The 11,540-nt window shown below is 34.3% G+C and overlaps 1 non-coding gene across 1 annotated transcript; it reads left to right on the forward strand.

The window, feature by feature from the left end:
* The first annotated feature begins 526 nt into the window (after window positions 1-526).
* On the forward strand, window positions 527-651 carry LOC111478901. The gene has a single exon (XR_002717567.1). It is a non-coding gene; the product is annotated as a small nucleolar RNA snoR86 (small nucleolar RNA).
* The last annotated feature ends 10,889 nt before the right edge of the window (window positions 652-11,540 follow it).

Genomic DNA, 11,540 nt, shown 5'->3' on the forward strand with positions numbered 1-11,540 from the left:
TTTTTTTTTTTTTTTTTTTTTTTTTTTTTTTTTTTTTGGGAGGATATATAAATTTGTTTGAATATGGTTGGATTGGGAAATGGGCTTTATACGAGTTGGGCCGATTCAAACATTTGTTGTATATACGCGTTAAAGTTATTGGGCTCAAAAGCCCAATAACTAAAGAACGTTAAGAAAGCAGGCCCGTCTTCTTAATGAGTAACAGAAACCGAGTTTTATTGAACTCGTGAGGGCTTATTTGTAATTCAATCTTATGCGGTTAGGGTTTTCTTTTCGCTCATCTTTTTCAGAGCCTATAAAAGCCGCCTTCAACCTCCCAATTTTTCATAATCCGCCTGCAGCGAGCTTCTACGGAGTTCCAATTTCTAGGGTTTCTTATTCGTTATCCGTAACGTTAGGATTATTTCTTTCGTAATGCTCTGTTCTAGTTTTTCCTTATCTCTCTTTTGAAGAAAAAAATGAATAACGTTCTTGAATTTCGATTTTCTTGAATGGAAGAAGAAAAATGGAGGAAAGCCAATTTGCAGAGCAAGGGCGTCGATTTATAATGGCGTGAATTGCATTGAAGGTTGGCCATATGAACGTTTGCGGTTCTCCGTGCCTGTCAAATTCCATTAGTTTTGATTATGGCCTCGAACAAGTCGCTACATTCATTTCGATCTCATTCTCTTCTTCTGTTCATCATTTTTCATGTTTTGATTCGCTAGTCTTTTATCTGACCAAATCTCCGAGTTTCTTCTGTTTTTATTCAATTTCTGGATTTTCCACATGAAATTAGATTTGTAAAGTTCAAAAGAATGTCCGGACTCTGGTAACTCTTTTAGATTCTAGTTGCTGATCTCTAAAAGATTAGCGATGTTATTGATTTTTGGACTCTGGTAACTCTTTTAGATTCTAGTTGCTGATCTCTAAAAGATTAGCGATGTTATTATTGATTTTTCGAATTCGATCCTCATTCATAGCTTACGATTCTCTTTTACTAATTTGAGATTCGATCAGTATTTTGAACTTAGTCAGATTTTTTATAATCCTTTCAGCGTGCCTTCCCAATCTCTTATACCTTTCAGTATTCAATTTATGTCTTATTAAGCGAGTTTTTTTCAGAAAATTTTTGTCGTTAAATAATTATTAGTTGAAGTGCAATCTCTAGTAGCTATGGGGAAAGGTCGGAAGGTTGATGAAAACAGCGTCCGCAATGGATTGTGGCGCCGCACATGGGTGAACCCAATAAATGAGAATAATTGAATTGGGTCTAAAAGATGTTCCAATCTCACGCTTAACATAACCCACGAACACTCTTAAGTGGGGACACTCTTAATGGTGTTAAGAAAAAGAACACCCACCTAAATTCAAATGAAATTTTATGAATTAAGTTATGAGTTTTTGTAAAATTAGATTGGATTAAACCGAACCAATTCAAATGGTTATTGAACCCGATTTATTCAATAACATTCACATCATCACGAAATTCTATCCTAACAAGGATTATCTGATTTATTAAAATGTTAACCTATGATTCTAGAAGCATTATCAACTATTTGCATATTAAAAATATTTTTAAAATAATTAGATAGTCTACCTTGTTTATCGAAAAAATGGCTAGTTTTTTTTCTCTTAAATCTCAAATTAATTAATTAATATTTTGATGATTATATTTTATCTTTTCTGATTTCTTTTTTTTCTTCAATTTAATTTTGAAAGATATTTTTATTATATTGTGAAGATAATGTTGTGCGCCGAAAGCAGAACAAATGCACTCACAACACCAAAATCACTCAAGACATACAATATTGCACTCAAAAACTTGATTTTTCAACAGCAGTAGAATGACATTATATAGCCTTGTCATACTGATTTGACAAGGTTTTTCATCTAAATGTTATTATAATCGTTGAATTTTAATTCTTGTTTTGTTTGCCTCCACGTTGTATTTTAACTCATTAGTTCGAGTGGTTAATATTTTTCTAAATATCAACATGGTGTTACATGATTTTCATTAAATAAACAACACTACAACCACAACCACAATGGACAACTTGAACACTTAAATTTATTAAATAAACAACCCTACAACGGTTGGACAACTTGAACACTTCCATCATTATGTTTGATGATTTGAATGGGTTGGATGGGTTGGAAGTTTTTCCAAATTGGAGGGTTCAGTGTCTTTAAGATTCTATGTAGAGTTCTCGGTAATTTTATCCTAAGATAGGGTCTTTGGAAGTAATCAACATGAAGATAGTTGATTTCTTACCTATATTGCAGATGGAATAAGCTTATTTGAAAATAAATTGATTGTTTCTCGATCTCTAACTATAGGGATGTTTTGTTCGAAGAACTTATGTCACGACAAAGAGAATTTAAAACATAATATAATATATTTACATTATATCAAATATCAAATATCAAAGTAATGTTTATATATACATAATTTTTTAAACACAAAATAAAAAACAAACCCAAAATATTTAAAACAAAACAAGATTGGAGAGGACGGATGAGGCTTGTCTATGGCACCTGCTTCAAACTTCTCTCTCGACCTCGATCAACTCTTTATTTACCTAAAAAACATGAAAAACATGGAGTGAGTACAAAGAGTCAGTAAGTAGCCAACTTGTAAGCTCTTAATCACGTTCTCGATATGCTAGAGTACCACACTCTTTCATTACTTGTTCTTATTTTTGTCCCAATAACTCAGGCCCTTAGGTTCTATTCTTGAGTTCTGATCCTGATTTAGCCTAAGGACCTTGGTCTTGGATTCCATGGTCTTAGCCTTAGTTCTGATCTAAAGACCTTAGTTCTAAGGTTCTGGGTACTTAGTCTTGAAAACTTAAATCTTAATCCATGTTCTATCTCTTATTTCTGTTCTTGATCATTGTCTTGCTCTTGGTTATTTTTTAAGTTCTTAATCTATTCTTGTTTTTCTCCCTACGACATTCCTCCTAGGATTTACAGTACAAGTCTTGAACCTATCAACCTGTGTTTAGAGATTCATATTTTCCAAACAAAACAGTTTTAACTTATGTCTAAGACTTCATGCAATTCAAGCGATGTAGTCTGAACCTACATCCAGGACTTCATGCATTCCATGTGATACAGTCTGAAACCTACACCCAAGGCTTCTTATGTTCCAAGAAGTGTAGTCCAAAATCTGTTTCCAATGCTTCATGCGTTCTAAACGATGCATCTTGAAAACCTAGGGCTTCATATGTACCAAGCGAATTGTTTGAATACCTACGTCCGAGACTTTTTACGTTCCAAATCTTGTAGTATGAACTTGTATTTAAGGCTTCTTACGTTCCAAGTGTCACAGACTGAAAAACTTACATCCAAAGCTTCTTATGTTCCAAGCGATTCTTGAGTGGTACATCGCATTCTTTCTTGTCTTAATATATGTAGAGCTTGGGTTAATTTTTCCTTGCTTTTGTCCTTTAAGCATTCTCTTAGTTTCTTGTGTTCTTAATTCTAGAGGTATAGGTCATAACACACTTTCTTCAGCCCTACTTTAATCTCCTAAATTATGAACCCATTACCGTAACGTACCTGAGTCATTTAAAGTATCATGAAGTCAAAACATATTCCTTAGAAAATTTTAGAAGAGTCTTGGATCTTTGGTACCGGTCATTTGGGATATTTGAGATATTAAATCATTTCTTTGTTTAGCCATTTATCCTTATAAAATGACCAAAAAAAATTCATATATACCCTTAACATGTAATATTGTGCTCGAATTTAAGATTTAATGGGTCACAAAGTTTATATGGTGGGTTATTTTAACATTACTTGAATTTCGAGCAAATCGCACAGTTTCAGGCATTAACACAAGGTTCTTAGTGTTTTTCTTTCATATTTACTAAATTCATACTTAGCTTAAGGTTCAGACGAAAATCCAAACGATTCATATAATTATTTCTTAAAAAAAGTTCAAGATAGCTACTTATCTCGTCGTTGATGTTCAGGACTTTCGTCTTCAGCTTATGCTCAAATCATTCCAAATTTTCTTTGACTAACTCCTTATGAAGTTTAGAAAGGCGTTGAAATTTAGAAAAACCAAGATAAGGTCATATTTTGGGTTGGTGTTGCCAGTTCAATTGAACAACTGATGTCATCTTTCTTTTTCCTTTGGAAGGAAGAAGACGAGCGCGAACCATTGCACCGCCGTCTGAAATCTCACCTCAAGAGCTCCATTTTGAGCGTTTCTCCCCTCAATTTCTTCATGAAACTTAAAGGTTGTGTTACAGGAAAGATATAGGGATTGATTTCATACATTCTCGTGGATTATAGCCTGAGTTATACACTTCCAAAGTACGCCAGAAAACTTACCCTCGCAAGAATTCAAACGCAAAAACTTTTTGTTGGGCAGCCAATTCTAGGACTTTTTATGGTCTGATTTCTTCAGAAAAGTTCTTCACTGGAGTGATTTCTTAAAACATGTGATCTTAATTTAGGAATTTTATCATGGGTCTGCAACTTACCCAAAAACATAGAATTTGGTTTATTTGAACAACCTGATCTATCAAAAGTACTCAATTTACTCTTCTAAAGCCAAGGAGAACATACTCAATTTTGAAGAAAATGGATTGTCAGTAAAAGACTCTTACCATCAAATTTAGCTTGAAAATGATTTTCTTCGATTTGGTACGCTTCAAGATTTGTTAACCTTCGTGATCTTCTATGAAAATATTTATTGGAGGTGCAAAAATTAAATGAGATAGGTTTCTCTTGACGAATTTGCGTGTAGGCTCGGATTTGATTTTGAGCTTTAACCTCCTTCCTTTAATTTGCGTGTAAGCTATGTTTGAGGCATCTTCCGCACTAGATTACTTTACCAAATTTGTTGGTAATCTTATTTAGAAGGTGTAGAAGCAAGTTTGAAGAAAAATGGTGCAATATGGCTCTTGAAATTGGAAGAAATCCGAAAGAAAGAAACCCAAAATTTAAGATGCTATAACTAACGGTTAAAGGCTGACTTAGCTCCATATTTTCTCCAAATGAAAGTCCCTATTTTGGACTTTATAGAGGGAGCTTAAACCAACATTAAAACCTCTAAAATTGTTGTGAATTCGAGGTTGAGTTTTCTAAAATTTCTACCAAAAATATCTTAGATGATCAACAGATAACCAACGACCCTTTTGAATTTTGACAGTTGGATTGGATGAGTTGTGACTTCTCTATAACATACTCAGATTTGGCAAAGATCAAAATAGATTTTCTTGAGGACCCTCGCATGGCGACTGTGAGTTTATGGTTCGTGGTAATAATTTATTTGAAGTTTAAAGGTATTTTTGTAAATTGCCGTTTTTAATATTTTATTATTATTTCTTGAAAATTTAAAATTAAATTAAAAATTCTTTAAGGTCTTTTGAAACTCTTGATTTAAAAATGGTCACCCATACTTATTTATGAAACCCATGCCCTCCTACTAGGACTAGAGCCTTAGACCACTTGACCTTCTTGACATGTTTTGAAAGTATTGTATCATATCGTACACTACCTTATGTAATGACATGAAATGATTACGTTAGGTATAAAATGAATGAAAACATGTTTTGCATCACAAATACATACCACAGTTTGAAACTATGGGGTCTCATGTAAATTATATGTTCATGTGCATTGGAATACATCTTTGTTATGCTTAGTATGATACAATATTGTATATACCATAATACTATGCACGTTCCATTCCCTCCGGGTATAATGGAAGCGTGGGTGTACGCTAATCAAAGGTCAAGTCCAGGGGTATGTATATGAGCTTGCTTGGGAGTTCAAGTGTCCATACATGGGCCATGTATGGAGAAGTACTACACATCCACTTTTAACCAGATTAGAAGTTGAGACCAAGGCCGTGAAATGATGTTTGATGATAGGCCTAAAAAACGATTGCATCTGATTGCATTTCGTAACCCAAATAGTAGGGCTGCTTACTAAGTATTCTTAAAATATTCAATCCACGTGCTACTTCCTAGGTAAAAGAAATGCAACCTTGCACGAATGACGACGTCGGGGTGACGACCATAGGACTGTAGCTAGGATAGATCCATTATTCATGTTTCTTGTAGCTTTAGAATAAATTTGGGCATTGTTTATTTTTATTTAAATATTTTCCCCCTCTAATTGTTTAACAATTTTTATTATGAACTTCATAGCATCGTTTTAAAATAAGTTTCTACATATCGTAATTAAGTAAGGCATATAGTAGCAATTTTATTTCAATAGCAAAAATATAGTCATTTCACTCTATAAATTAGACAATAAGGACAATCGTTTGAGACAAGAAACAAGTTCTAAGCCGTCCCTAATCGAGGATTTCTCCCGAACTTTTTTTTGTACATGTTCTAAACAAGTTTACCCAAAACTTTTGTAAAGAAATTGAGTGTTTAAAGTGTCCCAAACGTCTTTCCCAAATTCCACCCCCATTAACTACCGAAGTTCCAAGCTCAGAAATGTAACTCGTGGCTACACACAAATTGATCTTCTCCAAACCATCTCAATCATTTTCTAAGAACTTAATGAACATTTTTCAGAAGACAACGAAGAAAAAAGATGTCAGAGTCAAGGAGGATTGATGGAGATTCAAAATAGGCTGAATTTGGATGAATTGTAGGGAAACTCCAAATTCAACACCAAGGATCCATTAAACTCAAAGCAAAGGTTACCATTAACATCGTGACATTGAGAGGAGAAGTTTTCATGAAGAAGTTGAGGCTGGGCCTATAACATGAGCTACCGTCCATGCTAAGGTGAGTTCTTGGTCCCTATATCTTTTTTTTCAACATCATCTTTAAGCTTCATGAAGAAATCATGGGCTAAAAGTCTTTATATAGAGTTATGGAGGCCACGTTTTAGGGCAAGCCTATAACAAGGGCTAAAACTCATTGTACAGACTATGGAAGCCAATTTTAGGTCATGCCAGCCTAAAACTTGACCCTCCCTCGTGGCATGTTTCGGTCCTCTTCCCCATTACTTAGAAAAAGTGAGCCACCGGTTCAGGTACAAGATACTATCATTACCGCCTGGACAATTAGACATCCAACCCGTAATCGCAACGACCCAATTGCAAGAGCGGAGCTCTACCAACTGAGCTATATCCCCCCGAGCCAAGTGGGGTCTGCATGAAGGAGTCAGATGCTTCTTCTATTCTTTTATTCTTTTCCTTGGCGTAGCTGGGCCATCCTGGACTTGAACTAGAGACCTCGCCCGTGAAGTAAATCATCGCACCTACGGTCCAACCAATTGGGAGAGAATCAATAGATTCCTTTTCGGGAGCGATTCATCATTCCCGAACGCAGCGATCTCCTTTTAGTTAAATCCATTTAAGACAGATTCTTAAAAAAAAAAAAAAAAAAATCTTGAAAATATATTGAAAAAGGACCTACCAAATTTGCATTAGGACTAAAATATCCCTACATGTCTAAGTGTTGGTTTATAAATTCCAAATCATCTAAGATTTTTATATGGTATATTTTCAAGGATATAAAATATCATGAAAGGTTTCGAATTAATTGGAGTATGTTTAGGGGTTAAACCAATAATTAAAAAAATGACCAAAATCCCCAATGATATCTATAAGCTATTTCAAGGTTCATAACCTCTAAATGATCTAAGATTTAATGTAATGGCTATATAAACCGACACCAAGGTTTACCCAAAATTGAAAGATATTTAGATCTAGTTTAGAGCCTATACCATCCTTTGATTGGTAAAAAACTTAAATATTTGGGTAAGAAATCTAAGATATTTTCAAGAACCTAACGAACTCCAAACGTTATAAAACCCTACTAGAAACTTATGTATGACCTTAAAAATAATTATTCAAAATCTTATCGGAACTAAATATGTTTGTGGTATAAGACCAGACTTAAAAGATGAAATTACCCCTAAAGAAAAGTAATTCTCGAGGTTAATAGGGCCTAAATTAAGGATAAAATATAACCTATATAAGGTTTATAAATGTTGAAAAGGAAATAATAAAGGAAAGATTAAAAAAAAGTTAGGATTATAGATATATATTTTCAAGGTAGTAAAAAATGGTGTAATAAATTTGAAATTTTTTGAGAAAAATAGTATGAAAATAGTCATAAAATGGCAAGATAATTACTAAAATACCTTTAAATGAAAAAAAATAGGGAGCTACGTCAATGGTCTACACAAAATTCACCCAATCTTGAAATCTAATCATTGGCATTCAAACTTGTACCAAATCTAGAATACACACATCTCATCAAAAGAGTAAGTTTTTCAAATCTTGTCGGTAATCGGAGTAAGCTTGTTAATGAAAGATCGAGAAAGATCAACGGTGAAATCTTGATGATTTAAGGTCAGTGGATCATTCCTCTATAAATTATGGAGTATGAAAAGTCTTTTGGATCAAGAATCCAACTAAAATATGTCTACAATGGTGAGATATAACTTTCAAGTTTTTTGGTATCCTATCCTTAGATTTTTTTCCAAATTTGAGAGTTGTGGTTCACCAATTTCCTTTAAATTTGTTCCCACATTTTATAGATAAGATTTTCCATAAGTTCCGTGAAGGAATCGAGCGCTGAAAAATACCTCTAAATTATATGCCTAATTCATATCACCACTTGAAGATCCAATCAGATGTTGCACAGTAGTTTATTGTGTAAGGTCAGTAGCATTTGGTTTTTGCACTCCGACGAAAAAGAAAGTTTACCATTGACTTTAAAGGTCACATATCTCACAATTAAGTGCACCAAAAGGTAAGATATCATCCTTCGATTCTTCCTTGAGGTTCCATCTTTAAGATTCATAAAGGGATCGAGGGGAGAAACATCCTAGATTAAGTTGAGGAATACAATTATTAGGCAACGACGATAAATATAGCATGCATCTTCTTCCCTTTTGAAGGAAGAAAACAATGGCATAGTCGGTTCAAATTAACCCAAAACCATACCTCTTATTGATTTTTTTTATCAAATTGAACCACTTGTGAATTTGTTCTTATGAAATTATCAATGGTTCCATAAACTATATTCCTTAAGAAAGCTCTCAAAGAAAATCTAGAGTAAATTGAGTACCAAAAGTTCAAGAAACGAGACCCTAAACATCGATTAAGAGGTAAGTAGCCAACTAGATTTTTTCTTAAGAAATACTTTTGAGGAGTTGTTTGGAATTCAAGATAAACCTTAAGTTAAGTAAAAACTAAAGGATGATGAAAGAATGGGGCCAAGAATCGTGAATTAAGGCTCCGAACCACACAATTTACTCGAGATTCAAGTAATTTTAAAATAACTAGCTTAATGAACTTCCCTGCTCATGAAATTTTATTGCTAAGCATATTATGACATGTTAAAGTTGTATATGAAATTTGGTGGTCATTGGATAAGGTTAAGTAGCATATGAAATTATAGATAAGGTTAAGTAGCTTAACTCAGTAATAGAGTAAAATAGTCATATTTCCTATAAGGCTTAATATCTATGGTTTGCAACCTTAATAACCTCCGAACACTTGAAACATTATGCATGACCTTAAATAATGACGGTCAATGTCCTAGTGAATTTTAATCACCATTGGACCACATTATTGTTTCAAACCCTTGTTTGAGTAAAAAATTACTATATTGTCCCTATTAACTAAAACGAAGAATTTTATGAACTTAAGCACTTCCTTTTGGTCATCCCAACATTATGACCTCCTTACACAATACCCTAAGTACTCTTGAAATGAATAAAGCTAAGAAAAAATACTTATGATTACCTTAGGACCATACATGCACCACGAATAGGGTCTGACATAAGTAAACCTACCGCTATTAGTGAACTGCACATTCCATGCCCTAAAGTTATGAAAATTAAGTTTGTTATATACTATGTAACTATACCTTGTGGCCTAAGCGAGCTACCCTATGGTACATACATATGTCAAAGCGAGGGCGGGCATTGGGACGCAAGTGTCTTGGACAACTTCTTTTGAAAAGGGTCTTTCAAGGACATTGTCGAACGACACATATGTGTTAACATTGCACCCTAATCCATATGTCAAAGATTAGTATATGCACCCACTATCTGATATAGAGTTTGTAAATGATATGACATGGACACGAGAGGGTCCAATTCCATGATTAGACTCAGATGGATGGATGTTTGAGATGACTTGATGTTATGAACAACATATGGGCCTGTTCTCACGGGTAAGACCGAGTGAGCTATGATTGCCAATGACATCCTGAGACTTGGGATGACATCATGACATGAAGGTCGTATCAATTGGGAACAAAGATGAGAATTGAGATGTGACGTTGTATATTATAGACCTTGACTTTGAGTAGATACAAGTTGGATAGTGTCACAAATGATTGAACATACATGCATGGGTGGTGTGTGTGACCAAACCAACTTGATTTTGCACAAGTTATATTTAGGTGGCAAAGAAAAACTTCACCTTAAAGTTCGATGAAGCTACAAAGATGGGCGAAAAATAAAATGGGCTTGGGTTTCCCTCAAGGCTTTTCGTAAGCGTGTTAAGATCACGACGCCGCATGGTTAAAAATGTACGACCATGAAAATTGGTATCAGAGCCACTCTTTATGTGTCCATGTCAGGAAAAATAGTCAGAAAAAGAACACGAGGGTTGATAAAGATTTCATAAATGTATCATGAGTGCCAGATTTGGCAAGATAGCTGTGGGTCAGAATTACGAATAGTTTTATGGGTTGAAGCAAGATTTCTTGAGGAGGAGTCTTACCGTCAATAAAACACATACTAAGCTACCAAGGGCTTGAGAATTACAAAATTGGGCAATGTTTAATCAGAATGTGTACCAGGTTGGTGCCTTTCAAAGAGCCATTCTCATTAAAGGAATAATGTCAATGGTTGCAAGCAAAGAATCGAGGGGCCATATGAGACATGCGTCGGCCAGATGCCAAAATGTGCACAACGCAAATCCATATAGGTGGGCAACATCGCTTTAAGAGAGGCAGTTGTGGGGGAGAGTCTGAAAGAATAGGTTTCCTAGCTCGGAGTTCTCCAAGAAGTGAGCACACACATGTTCCTTGAGCCATCACCTCGTGCTTAAGGTGGATGACTTCACAAGAGTTGTCGAGATTAACATTCTGATAACTCTCCAAAAGTAGAGTTATGCCAAACCTTTTTGTAAATAATTTTGTATTCATACTCACCAATTTCTCATTAATTTCTTGATTTATTCTAATTAGTAAACATGAAATAGTCCATTCTAGTTCAACATGAAAAGATGATCAATATACACAAATCAAGCCTTAATGTACATTTAATTGAGTTATTTTGTAATAATGCAAAACATTTATGTTGAATCATGATGCTGTAGAAAATCTGAAAAAATAATGCTGGCAATGACATGTCTCTACAAATTGCTGACCCTGATGCTATAGAAATTCTTGCCAATAGAAATTTTAGTTTAAATTAGCAAGCCACCTAGAATGTTGACTACCCAATTAGAAGCTACCTACGTGGATGAATTACCCCTCCTTGACCCTAAATGGGAAGAAAAAAAATAATATAGGTGAAAAATCTCAAAAAAAAAAAAAAAAAAAAAGAAG

The sequence above is a fragment of the Cucurbita maxima genome, unplaced genomic scaffold, assembly GCF_002738345.1.
Source record: "Cucurbita maxima cultivar Rimu unplaced genomic scaffold, Cmax_1.0 Cma_Scf00004, whole genome shotgun sequence".
In the NCBI taxonomy this organism is placed as follows: domain Eukaryota; kingdom Viridiplantae; phylum Streptophyta; class Magnoliopsida; order Cucurbitales; family Cucurbitaceae; genus Cucurbita; species Cucurbita maxima.